Here is an 11,265-nt window from a genome sequence, read left to right on the forward strand (position 1 = left end):
TGCAGCCCTGGGGCAGAAGAGCCTCCCAGCTCCCCGAGGACTGCCCCTCGCCAGCCAGGAACCCTATCTTCCCTGCGGCCCTGGCTGCCGGTTCACCAGCCTTCGAGGGCCTCTGTGCACAGGATCCCACTCACAAGAGCCTGTAGCTGTCCTGAGCTACTCAGATGTATTCGCAGATGCACACAATGATCACCACCCGCCACTGGACAAGGTCCAGTTTTTAAACCTGAATAAACATGCTCTTTATACGCTTCAGAGCCTCTCGCACAATGCAGTCTCACAGGATGTGGCAACATCTCCTCTTTCTCTGATCACACAATACCTTTTGCAGGAACACAGGGGCACAGACAGTCACACACTCTGGCCTCACCCCTCACCGTGGGGAAGCTTCCTGGTGTGAGTCCTCAGCCCTGAGGGCAGTGGGTGAGTCAGAAGCAGCTGGGATTACCCAAAGCTGCCTGAGCATGGGCCACAGCCCTGAGTGCCAGCAGTTGAGGGGGGGTTGGGGGTGGGGCAGGAATGTGTATGTCTCAGAGGACCACAGCAACGCAATCTCTGTTCTTTAGCTAATTTTCTCCAGATGAAAAGAGGCGAAATAGCCCATTGTCCAGGCCGCACCACCCCCATGGCCCTGGATGCTTGGGAGGCATCAGAGGCATGATCTTCAGCTTCTGGACGTACCATCTGAAGCCACCCTTTGAACTGAGCGCCCCCATGCGCCGGGCACTGAGTTCCACGCTCTGTGCACATTTGCACATTGAATCTTCATCATTGGTCAATTATTTCCCCATTTTTAGACAAGAAGACGGAAGCCCAGCAAAGAGGCTGCTGAGGTGAGGCAGCTCCCTGGCCCTAACCCCGCAGTCCACAGTTCTGCCGTCTCTCTGCCCTGCTTAGGAGGGCAAAGGGGATGGCATGGGGCCGCTTTGTCACTAGGACTGAGGCTGAGGCAGAGCCAGTCCTTTCTTCTTCTCCCTCATTCAGGTCTGTGATCGGATCTGTGATTCAGAGAATATGAATTCCACAGAGTTGCAGCGAACAGTTCTGTTTTAGAGAGTTCTCCCCTGTGGAGCGATGGGTCCCAGGCCTTCTGCTTTCCTATGGCTGCAGCACGGAGGGGGGACCCGCCTGCCGGAAGAGAGAACGGGGTGGGGCGGGGCGTGGGCGGGGCTTCCTGTGGGATCCGAGTGCTGAAGAGGAGGTGGGAGGGGCCTGGCCGTGACGGGAGGCTCGGAGCGTAGGAGAGAGAGGAAAACTCCAGAAAGAAAGCTTCAAAAAGCCCAGTCTCCTGGGCCCTCTGCCGACCCCCACATCAGTCAGGCGGAGCTCAGGGTGTTACAGCTGCTGCCCCTGACCCCCCAAGCACCGTTTCTGGGGGGCGGTTTCACAGCAGGGGCCCTCTAAATCATAACTTTGCTAGCACTAACATGTCTTGTATTTATGGGGTTCTTTGCAATTTTTAAATTACTAGCCATCAGTCATCTCATCTCTTAAAATGGGGAAATAACACTTCTAGTGCAGTGTCTACGGAACTTTTTCCAGCAGATCCTATGTTTCACGAGATAGGAATGGATGGAGTGTGTGTGGGTGGATGTTAGTGGTTAGGGGTCGAATAAATGCAGGAAACGCTTCATAGTAGGTTCCCTTCTTAACGAGTTATTATGTATATTATTATATTAAAGGCTCTGACGAGTCCTGTACCAAAGAATTCCGTCTAGCCTAGTCTGCCAAAGGTCTTCCAGGGAGCAAATGCCAACAACACAGAAGTGCGAGAGACTTATTGGGGGTAATGCCTGGGAAAAATAAAGGGGAGCGGGAGCAGATGAGGTAGGGGAGCCTTCAGGTCACCGTGTGGGTCTGACATCAGTGGACAGAGAGGAAGAAAGATGAGGGAACAGGAAGACCCTTAGCTCGCAGGCCCCCGCTGAGAAAGTCCCAGCCAGCCCAGTGGTGACTCCAGAGCAGAGCTGGCCCTTTGGAGATCTGCACATTGTAGAAGAGAGAGAGAGTGAGAGAGAGCGAGAGAGAGCGAGAGAGAGCGAGAGAGAGCGAGAGAGAGACGGCTTGCTATTTTTTCCCACATTTGCAGATGAGGGAACTGAGGCACTGAGGGTTTCAATAACTTGCCGGAGAGGCGGTCATCTGGCCAGTGAGTGGCGGATCCGGAATTCGAATACCAGGCTGCATTTGGGAATGTCTGTCTTTGGGCAGAATGATACAGGAGAATGTGGTTTGCAGAGCGTATGGGGCAAAAATGCGCATTCTGGCTCATTCATCGCACACAGCAAACTGCAGGGGCCACATCGCTGCTGGCTTCCTCATCCTAGATGCCGCGAAGGCCTCGTTCGTTCTTGCCTTATGGGGGGTCCTGCGGCCGCCAGGCGGGTCCACCCGCCTCCTCCCCATCCCCGCCTGGAAAACCTTTCTAGCCTCTGCTTCTCTCTCCTGGTTTTTCTCCTGGCTCCCAAGCTGTTCTTTCTCATTTTCCGTCACCAGTTCCCCTTTCTCTGCCTGTACCTTAGTGTGGGCTTTTTGGGCTGCTTCTGCCTCAAACCTGCCTGGCTCAACATGGCCCCTGCTTCCACCTTCTGGTCACAGGGGCCAGCATTTGCAGGAGAATGACCGGGGTATTTCTGCCGGCCACGCTTCCTCCTCCTCCGGGAGGTGGTGTTTTGTTTCTGGATTTTTCTTTTCTCTTCTGGGTATATATACAGAGGAGTCTCTTCTGTGGACCTAAACATTTATTTTTTTAGAATACTAATTTGGACTTTCAGATGCAGCTGGTGGAAGCTTAATTAAGTTGTAAATCATTCTCCAGATGATTTATAACTTAAATATCCACAAGATTTAAAGACCGGAAACACATTCTTTTACATCATCAGTCTCTTCTGAGGATGAGCTAGTTGGCTCCAGAGGCCACCCCAGGCTGTCACCGTCTGAGTGAGGGGCACCCAGGCTCTTCTGTCTGGCAGGTCCTGAGAGAGAACACGGAGACTCTGTCTGGGACCAAATAAGGGAATATTACCAAGGGGACCTCAGAGAGGAGCCTGAGTCTGAGTCACGTCTTGGCGATGCGGCCACACAGCTTCTGACTCAAGACGTAGAGAGACCTCCTTCGGCTCTTCGTGGCAAGAATGAGGATCGAGGATCGAGGATCGCAACAGTGACAGGCTTAGGGGTGGAGAAGGAGGCAGGACTCTTTCCTCTTGTCCAGCTGCTGCAGGAAGGCGAGGCCGACAAGGGCCATCGCACCTGCAGGTCCAGCGGCCACAGAGGAGGGCCGCACACTCAGAGCGGGGAGCAGTGCCACCTCTGCCTGGTGCTGCCGGTGTGGCGCCCACTTACCCTGCCTCGACCCGGTTGTGCTGGGGAGGCCTGGGCATCCTGACTCATGCTCAGAAGGGAGTGTCTGGGAGGAATTTCTTTCCTCCCTAGAAGTCTAGGGACTGATCAAAAATGCAAGTCGCATTAAGACATAAGTGCTCTCGAATGTATGTTCTGTGTCGTGCATTTGCATATGACTTGGAAAGCACAATAATGAACAGTTAGAGCCATGAGCTTAGCCCTTTCTCTTATGGCACTTATCACCGGGTGCCGTATGCATTTGTGAGTCTCAGTCCCCGCCGGCCTGTCAGTTCCTGAAGTGGACTGTGTCTTTCTTATTCACCTTGTGACCCTGGCGTAGTCCCTGACACCTGGCGGTCCTCGGCAGAGGTTTACTGAATGAGGATCACAGGCACCAAGCTTTCCCCGGGCAAAATTTGTTGGTGTCTTCAACGTTTGTGCCACTGATGTGGGGTGGCGGAAACGCTGCCCGGGTCCCTGCTGGAGAGTTTTGAGGAGCGCAGACTGAACCTCCGCCCGGGTTGTTTCAGACGCCTGGGTGTAGGGTGGGCGGGGCGGGGTTCATCATGCCCCTTTACAGAAGATCCCTCCCCAGGATGGGTCCCTCCCCAGGGCGGGACCCTGGTGCTGTGCTCTCCAGGAAGAAGGTGAGAATGTTCTTGGCCACAGGCCCTGGCGCATTCCCGGCCGTCTCCCCCGTCCCCGCACTCTGGGCGGATGGACTGGTCCATCCCTCAGTGTGGGTGCTGGTGCTGGTGCAGGTAGAAGGGTGCAGGGCGGGGCCTCTTCAGGGAGTCTGCTTGGGACCACACTGGCCATAGACACATAGCCTCGCCTCTCCCCCCTGTCTCTATGCCTGGGGCGTTTCGAGGCCATCAACAAAGTCGTGAAACCATGGAAATGGGGGCAACTCCCTCGGCCTCTTGAGAAATCGTGCGTGGAGATACGGGGTAAGGGGGTGTTAAGGGTGGAAAATTTTCAAGTGAGCCAACTAGCTAAGTCAGCTACAGGGAAGAAATATCTTTAGATACCAGACGTTGTCCTACTTGCTGGTGTGTGGTTTAGGAAGCGTATTGTATAAGATATGAAGAGGGCCAATGTCCGCTTCTGTGATCCATTTACTTGTTAATTAAGGGTGTCGTTCCGGGCAAAGATATGCCAACAGCCAACTTCCGCTTCTGTACTCTGCTTGCTCGTTCGGGAGACACCAGGATATGGTCTTAAGCTTTATCAGCTGCCTCCTCTGAAAGCTCGGGGCTGATCTCCTCTAGCCCTGCGTGGTAGAGAGTCAGTCACCGGCCGGCTAATAAAGGCTCATAATTAATCTCAATTGGCTCCGTGGGTCTCAGAATCGTTCGTGCCATAACAGGGGGGTGATGGTGGCAACGTGGTGGTTGGGGACTGAGGAGGCCACAGGTGAGGCTGGGAGTGGGGGAGGGGTCAGGTCCTGCAGGCCTTGCAAGGGCAGGGAGAGGGTCACTGAGGGTTAAGGGGCTGTGTGTCATGTCAGGCTGGACAGGGAAGGGGCAGGTGTCTGGGTGGAGCGGGCCCCTGAGCCCCGCTGCAGGTCTGCCAGGGGCACTGAGGCGCCTTCCTGGGCGTAGAACTGACCAGGATCGCAGACCTCCAACACCCCCATTTTCCCAGAGCCTGCTCACTCTTAGAAGCCAGTGCATCTCGGCTTCTCCCCAGCTGCCCCAGCTCACAGCGAAGCCTCACGCTGACTCCTTTCCACACCAGCAGGCTGGCAGGCTCAGCGGAGAGAAAAATCCCCCTTTTCGTGGAGCTGAGATAGTTTCTTTGAGTCTTGGAGAGTTTTAAAGATCACCAAGTTTGCTTGAACAAGACTATAAGCTTCTGGTGACGTCTTTACACCAAAATAACAATTTGTGAACAATAGTGGATGATGTCACACTCAGACAATGAGGGTTAAAGGGCACCTCCAAAGGCCTCTTTGGTGATGTGTTGGCTCCACCACGTGGCAAAATGTGGTATTGCTATTTCGCAGCAAGAAAAACGCCATTTAGTTGTGGAAAAAGAAATCTTTACCTCTAAAGGCCTTTGAGACTTTTCGGCATAAACAACTAACTGGCAAAGTGTATTGCTGTGGATCTCAGGAATCAGGACCCCAAACTCCAGGGCCCTCTGGGGTTCGATACGAAGTGGTTCGTTTATCCTGTCTCTCTTGTTCTCATCTATGTAACAATCAATCATCTATTTATCTATCAATCATCTTTCTATCATCTATTTAATATATCCACATGTCAATCATCTATTATTATCTTATCTATCTATCATGTATCTATCTTTCTATCTATCATCTTTCTATCTATCTATCTTTCTATCTATCATCTATCTATCTATCTATCTATCTATCTATCTAATCTATCTACCTATCAGAAAAGCCACACCAATGGAAGCTGAGAGAAACGCGCTTTTCAAGGAGAAAAAGTCAATAGGTCAAGTAAGCTAACTGGGGGTGCGGTCACTGGTCTTGGTCACCGCAGTGACAGGTTGGAGGCCAGAAGGTTCTAGTTCTCCCTGTCCTCAGCGAACCGCATTGCCCTGTCTTGTGAGTGGTGCTTTCAAACCTCATCATCTTATAAGTACCAAAGTCCTTTATTTCTCTGATATGATATATGATATATACACTTATCATTCGATATGCTATGTGTATGTGTAATATTTACTTCTGAATCACTTGAGAATCAATTGCAGACATTATTTCTCAATATGTACCCCTCACTATGTCAGAGTATACAAAGTCAGAATATTTAACATTGATATATTGCTATTATTAACCCTCAGTTTGTATTCAAATTTCATTGATTGTCCCAATAATGTCTTTTATAACCTTTATAACATTTTCCAACCCAGCATCATGGAGTACAGTTAGTTTCCACGTCTTTTTAGTCCCCTTTAAACTAGAACAGTTCCTCAGTCTTATTTTGTCTTTTATGACCTTGGTATTTTCGAAGAATATAGGCTAGTTTGTATCACGTTCTTTCATTTGGGTTTGTCTGATGTTTCTTCATGCTTAGCTTAGGTTATGCATTTTTGGGCAATAACCTCACAGAAGATTCGTCGAGTCCTTCTCAGGATATTACACGGGGAGGCACATGATATTCATTTGCCTCATGACCGGCGATGTTAATTGTGATCACGTAGTGGAGGTGGTGCCTGCCAGCTTCTTCACTGTAAAGTTACGATTTTTCTCTTTGTAATCAATCAGTCATTTCTTGGGAAATACTTTAAAACGGTATAAATATCCTATTTCTCATCACACTTCCATTCCCTAGTTTCAGCATTCGTTAATAGCTCTTGCCCGAATCAATTATTACTGTGAGGGTTACAAAATAGTGCTTTTCTCATTTTCTTATTTCTTCTGCCTTTGTCGGCTGGCGTTCTGCTGTTAGAAGAGCTTCCCCTTCCCCCCGGTTATTTATATAAATAAGGACATACGGACATACCCAGTAGATGATAACCCATTACTATCATTATTTATTTTGATGCTCACATTGCCCCAGATGTGGCCCGCGGGAGTCCCCTCAAGCCAGCTGTGTCCTTTTGACATCCTTCGAGCCCTCCCTTAACTTCCTGGCACATAAATATATTTCAGATTCTTCTTAGACTTTTCCTGCCCCAGCTCTGGAATTAACCTTTCCTCCAAGAGACTGGGCTCCTTTCAGTGGAGAATGGTATTTAGAAACCAAGATCCAGGTGCTTGTTGCTACTGAGGTAGCAAAGCTTCCAGACCTCATGGCAGACAGTTCTCTGTCCTCTCCCCGCACGGGGGACACTCTGTCCACAAACCACCTAACAGGCCCACCAAGGCTTTTCTGAGTTTTTAGCCAAATGCGCCTTTGTTTGATTTGTTATTTGCTATTGAATAGGGCTCAGCCTCTATAAAGTTACATGGTGATGTGCAGATTTTTGTCTAGTACAGATGTAAGTAATTTCTTTCAAGTGAAAAATAAACAATAAAAGCCAAAACCAAAATCCAAACAAATCAAAAACGAAACTCCAAAATCCTAAAGGTTACAGGTTTCTTGCTCTGTATGACATTAACCGGTTTTGTATACAACCCAGAAATCCTATTGCAATGTCCTTTATTCGGGGCCTGCAATATTTAATCTCTCAAATTCTCTTTGAACGAGCTTTACCCTCCTGCTGGTTCTCTCTTAATTCACTAAAAAAAAATGGGTTTAAAAAATTAGGTAAATAGATTCACGCTCACTTTATGAAAATGAATAAATAAAATACAATTTAACATAAAAAACTATACTTTGCCACATGAGTTCATATCGACCTTCGATTCCAAATGAGCGTGATGTGGTTTGTTTTCAAGTGTCCTCTGCGCATTTTGTAACTCCTTTCTCCAAGGACGAGAAACATGGCTTTCGTCATTCTTAATCTATTTCTCCACTTACTTAATCCAAGAAAGCACAGCCAGTAGTTTTGAATGGTTAACTGCTCACCGGTGTTCGATATTTGTTTACAGTTTTGTTTTTGCTTTTAGTGAACATGTATAGTCAAAACACTGTGGGCAGAGTCTCTTGGGTTAGTTCTTTTTTCCTCTTTCCAATAGATTCTGAGTCTGAAATCTGTTTAAAATTAGACCGACTTGGTTTATTCCACTACCTTTAGCTAGAATGTACTTAACTGTAGAAGTTCCTTTTCCTCTTACGTGAAAACGAATCCTCGCTTTGTGTACCATGTAAATAGAAATATTAGGTATATACATAACAGAATGTAAGATAGATGATTGGCTACAGAAGCTGTGGTACATATATACAATGGCATATTACTCAGCCATAAGAAGAGAGGAAATACTGCCATTTGCGACAACATGGATGGACCCCAAGATAATCATTCTAAGCGAAATAAGCCAGACGGAAAAAGTTGAAAATCACACGGTATCACTTATACGTGGGATATAAACCTAAAAGCAACAAATGAGCAGGACAAACAGAGATTCATGGACATGGACAATAGACTAGTGTTTACCAGAAGGTAAGGGGAACGGGGGAGGGGGGAGATAGATGGGGTAAGAGGGGTCAAATATGTGGTAACAGGAAGAAATCTAACTATGAGAGGTGAACATACAATGTAAAAAAAAACATATATATATATATATATATATATATATATATATATATATATATGCCTTACTGTTACAATGTATACCTAAAACTTACTGGATTTCATTAACCAATGTCATCATAAAAAAAATAAATTAAAAAAAAAGAATGTAAAAAAAAGTGGAGTTTCGACCATCTCCCACGAGGTGTGCATTTAATTTACCAGTGATGTATTTTCACTAGCCTTTTGCCGATATTCTAACTAGGCATCGGTTCTTCCATCCCTCATGGAAAATGACAGTATTGACACATTTTAATTAACTCCAGATATTTTTGTCTACTTAGAACTCTGAGAAATTGACATCCTTCTAGAGGACCCCAGATAACAAAAAGCAGCCCCAATTTTCCAGAGCCAGGCCGTTCGAAGCCTGCCTTAAACGTGACGTTGCGTAGTTTATGTGTGGTGTTAGTGTTACTCCTGGAGGGAGGGAGTTCTCTTTATGACTCATTTGAACGACGTCTAATTTTTAGTCTTTAATAGCTGGGCCGTGTGTTTTGTTCACATCGGTGTCAGGAACAAGAGTCTTTGGAGTTTATCTTTGGGCCTCTGGTCCCCACTTATCACCCTCTCCCATCTTAAAGGTCTTCTCTCTATTTTCCATGTATGCAGTGCCCTGAGGATCTCTTCTTATACATTTACCATTTTTCTTTCATAAAAGGATCTGAAATTTATTCACATTAAGCCATAAATCACTGAAAATGGCTTAAACTATTACTCGTCCCTTCTAAACTCCAGTGGGACAACTGAGTTAGTGGCCCATGCCCCTTACCCTCAGGGCCAGCTACATCATTTCAGGGCTTCCTGTAAAATGAAAAAACTGTGGCCACGTTCACCAAAACCTAGGATAAAAGGGCCGCTAAAATATAAAGCTTTTTCTTTAAAAAAAAAAAATTTTTTTCTTGTAAAATGTAATGGGAGTAATAGTGACACATGAGAAACAACATAAACTTAGAAATTGCCAAAGTACACAGTTTCTGGTGTCAGGCTTTTATATAATGCAATGCGTAATACTTTATTAATTTGATATTGTGATTGATCTTAAGATTTTTCTGCACATTTATTTATTAGGCCATCAACATTTATCCTTTCACGATGGTGACAACGGAGCATTCCAGTGAGCACGAGGACCTTCTGAGCGCGGGGGCCTGCGTGACCGCACGGTTTGCATGACGCCCATGAAGCCGGCTCTGCCTCTTCTGTTGGTAGTTGGCTTCTCTGGAAGTAGTGGGCGAGATGGAGTCTGACGTGCATAGTACATATGAGTATCGACGTCGGTGAATGGCAGTGGAGGAGGTGGTCTTGTTCAGAGAGAGAAGTCAAAATGTGACGCAGTTGGGACAACGTTTCAACGGCCAATCCCATGGGCTGCTCTGGACCCGCCGTGCCCATAGGAGATGCTGGGTTGGGCCACACTGTCTCTGTACCCTGCCCCTGTCAGTTGCTGGATGTGGGCCGCCCCAACTGCAGGAACTGAGATTAGCAGAAAGTTTCTCACGCTTAGCAGTTTTAGGGTTTGTCTCAGTCGCAGAGGGTCACCTCACCCCAGGACACGCCCTCCTCACGTCTATCCACAACCTTCTTTTGTCTTCCAAAGGAAATATCAACAAACGGAATCCAGCTGTATACATATGACGATAATCACAACTGACAGCTTGGGCCAGTTCCAAGAACAGAGCGTTGGGTTAACATTAGGAGATCAGAGGACCAGTCACGGAGACGGATCTACATTAACAGAATGATACGTAAGGATATAGATACAGAAAGGTTAAAAATAAAACCATGGGAAAAGAGAAGGCATGTAAAGGTTAACAAGAAGGAAGCTGGCATCACTATCCTCATATGCGACAAAATGAACTGTAAGGCAAAAAGCATATTAGAGGGACAAGGAGGTCTTCTGTAATGATAACATCTCAGACTATGAGGACATTAAAAGGAAAGGGAGAAAGATGGCCGGAAAGAAGTGTGGTGGACTGTGGAGGGACTTGAGATTCTTCAGGAAGCTCAAAGCCTCTTTACCCCTCTCCCACCCGCTAGTAGAGAAATATTTCATAGTTTATTTTTTGTCGCGCAGAGCTATATTGTATTGTTAAAAACTTAAAAATCAAAAAGGAAGAAAGGAAGGAAGGAAGCAAGCAAGCAATTATCAAGCTATGAAAAGACATGGAAGACGGTTAAGTGCATCTTGTTAAGTCAAAGAAGCCCATCTGAGAAGGCTACACACTGTATGATTCCAACAACATGACGCTCTGGAAATGGCAAACTATGGAGTCAGTAAAAAGGTGGTTGTTTGCCTGTTTGTGAGGAGGGAGGAAGGGATGAACAGGTGAGCACGAAGGATTTTTGGGGCAGTGACACTATTCTGTATGATAGTGTAAATGGTAGATAGAAATCATCACATATTTGTCCAAACCCACAGAATGTGCAACACAAAGAGCAAATCCTAATGGAATCCATGGACTGTAGTCTCAAAATCCAGGGAAGGGACACTTTGGCTCATCTTGAGTCAGGTACACATTCCTGCATCAATAACTATGGGCAACATGTTGCCTAAGCCTTCGGAACTGCGGGCTGCGTGCATCTGTTTTGGTAAACGCTCCACCTGCATTTGAGAAGAATGTACCCAGTCCTCTGCTCTTGTTAGGTACAGTGTCCTATATATGCCAATAACACGATGAGTTAATTGTACCGTTCAAATCTATTATATCCTTATTGATCTTTTTCTCTGCTTATTCTATCAGTTACTAGAGGTATTGTATTAAAATCTCACACTAAGATGGC

At 46.8% G+C, this 11,265-nt stretch overlaps 1 long non-coding RNA gene across 2 annotated transcripts; it reads left to right on the plus strand.

Moving 5' to 3' along the window:
• The first annotated feature begins 489 nt into the window (after positions 1-489).
• On the plus strand, positions 490-11,265 carry LOC111740246. 2 transcript variants are annotated; one of them, XR_002780553.1, is made up of 4 exons: positions 490-833; positions 985-1,766; positions 2,090-4,295; positions 9,556-11,265. It is a non-coding gene; the product is annotated as an uncharacterized LOC111740246 (long non-coding RNA). The 2 variants fall into 2 exon arrangements; XR_002780552.1 differs by having other exon boundaries at positions 490-1,766.

The sequence above is a fragment of the Pteropus vampyrus genome, unplaced genomic scaffold (assembly GCF_000151845.1).
Source record: "Pteropus vampyrus isolate Shadow unplaced genomic scaffold, Pvam_2.0 Scaffold60, whole genome shotgun sequence".
Taxonomy (NCBI): domain Eukaryota; kingdom Metazoa; phylum Chordata; class Mammalia; order Chiroptera; family Pteropodidae; genus Pteropus; species Pteropus vampyrus.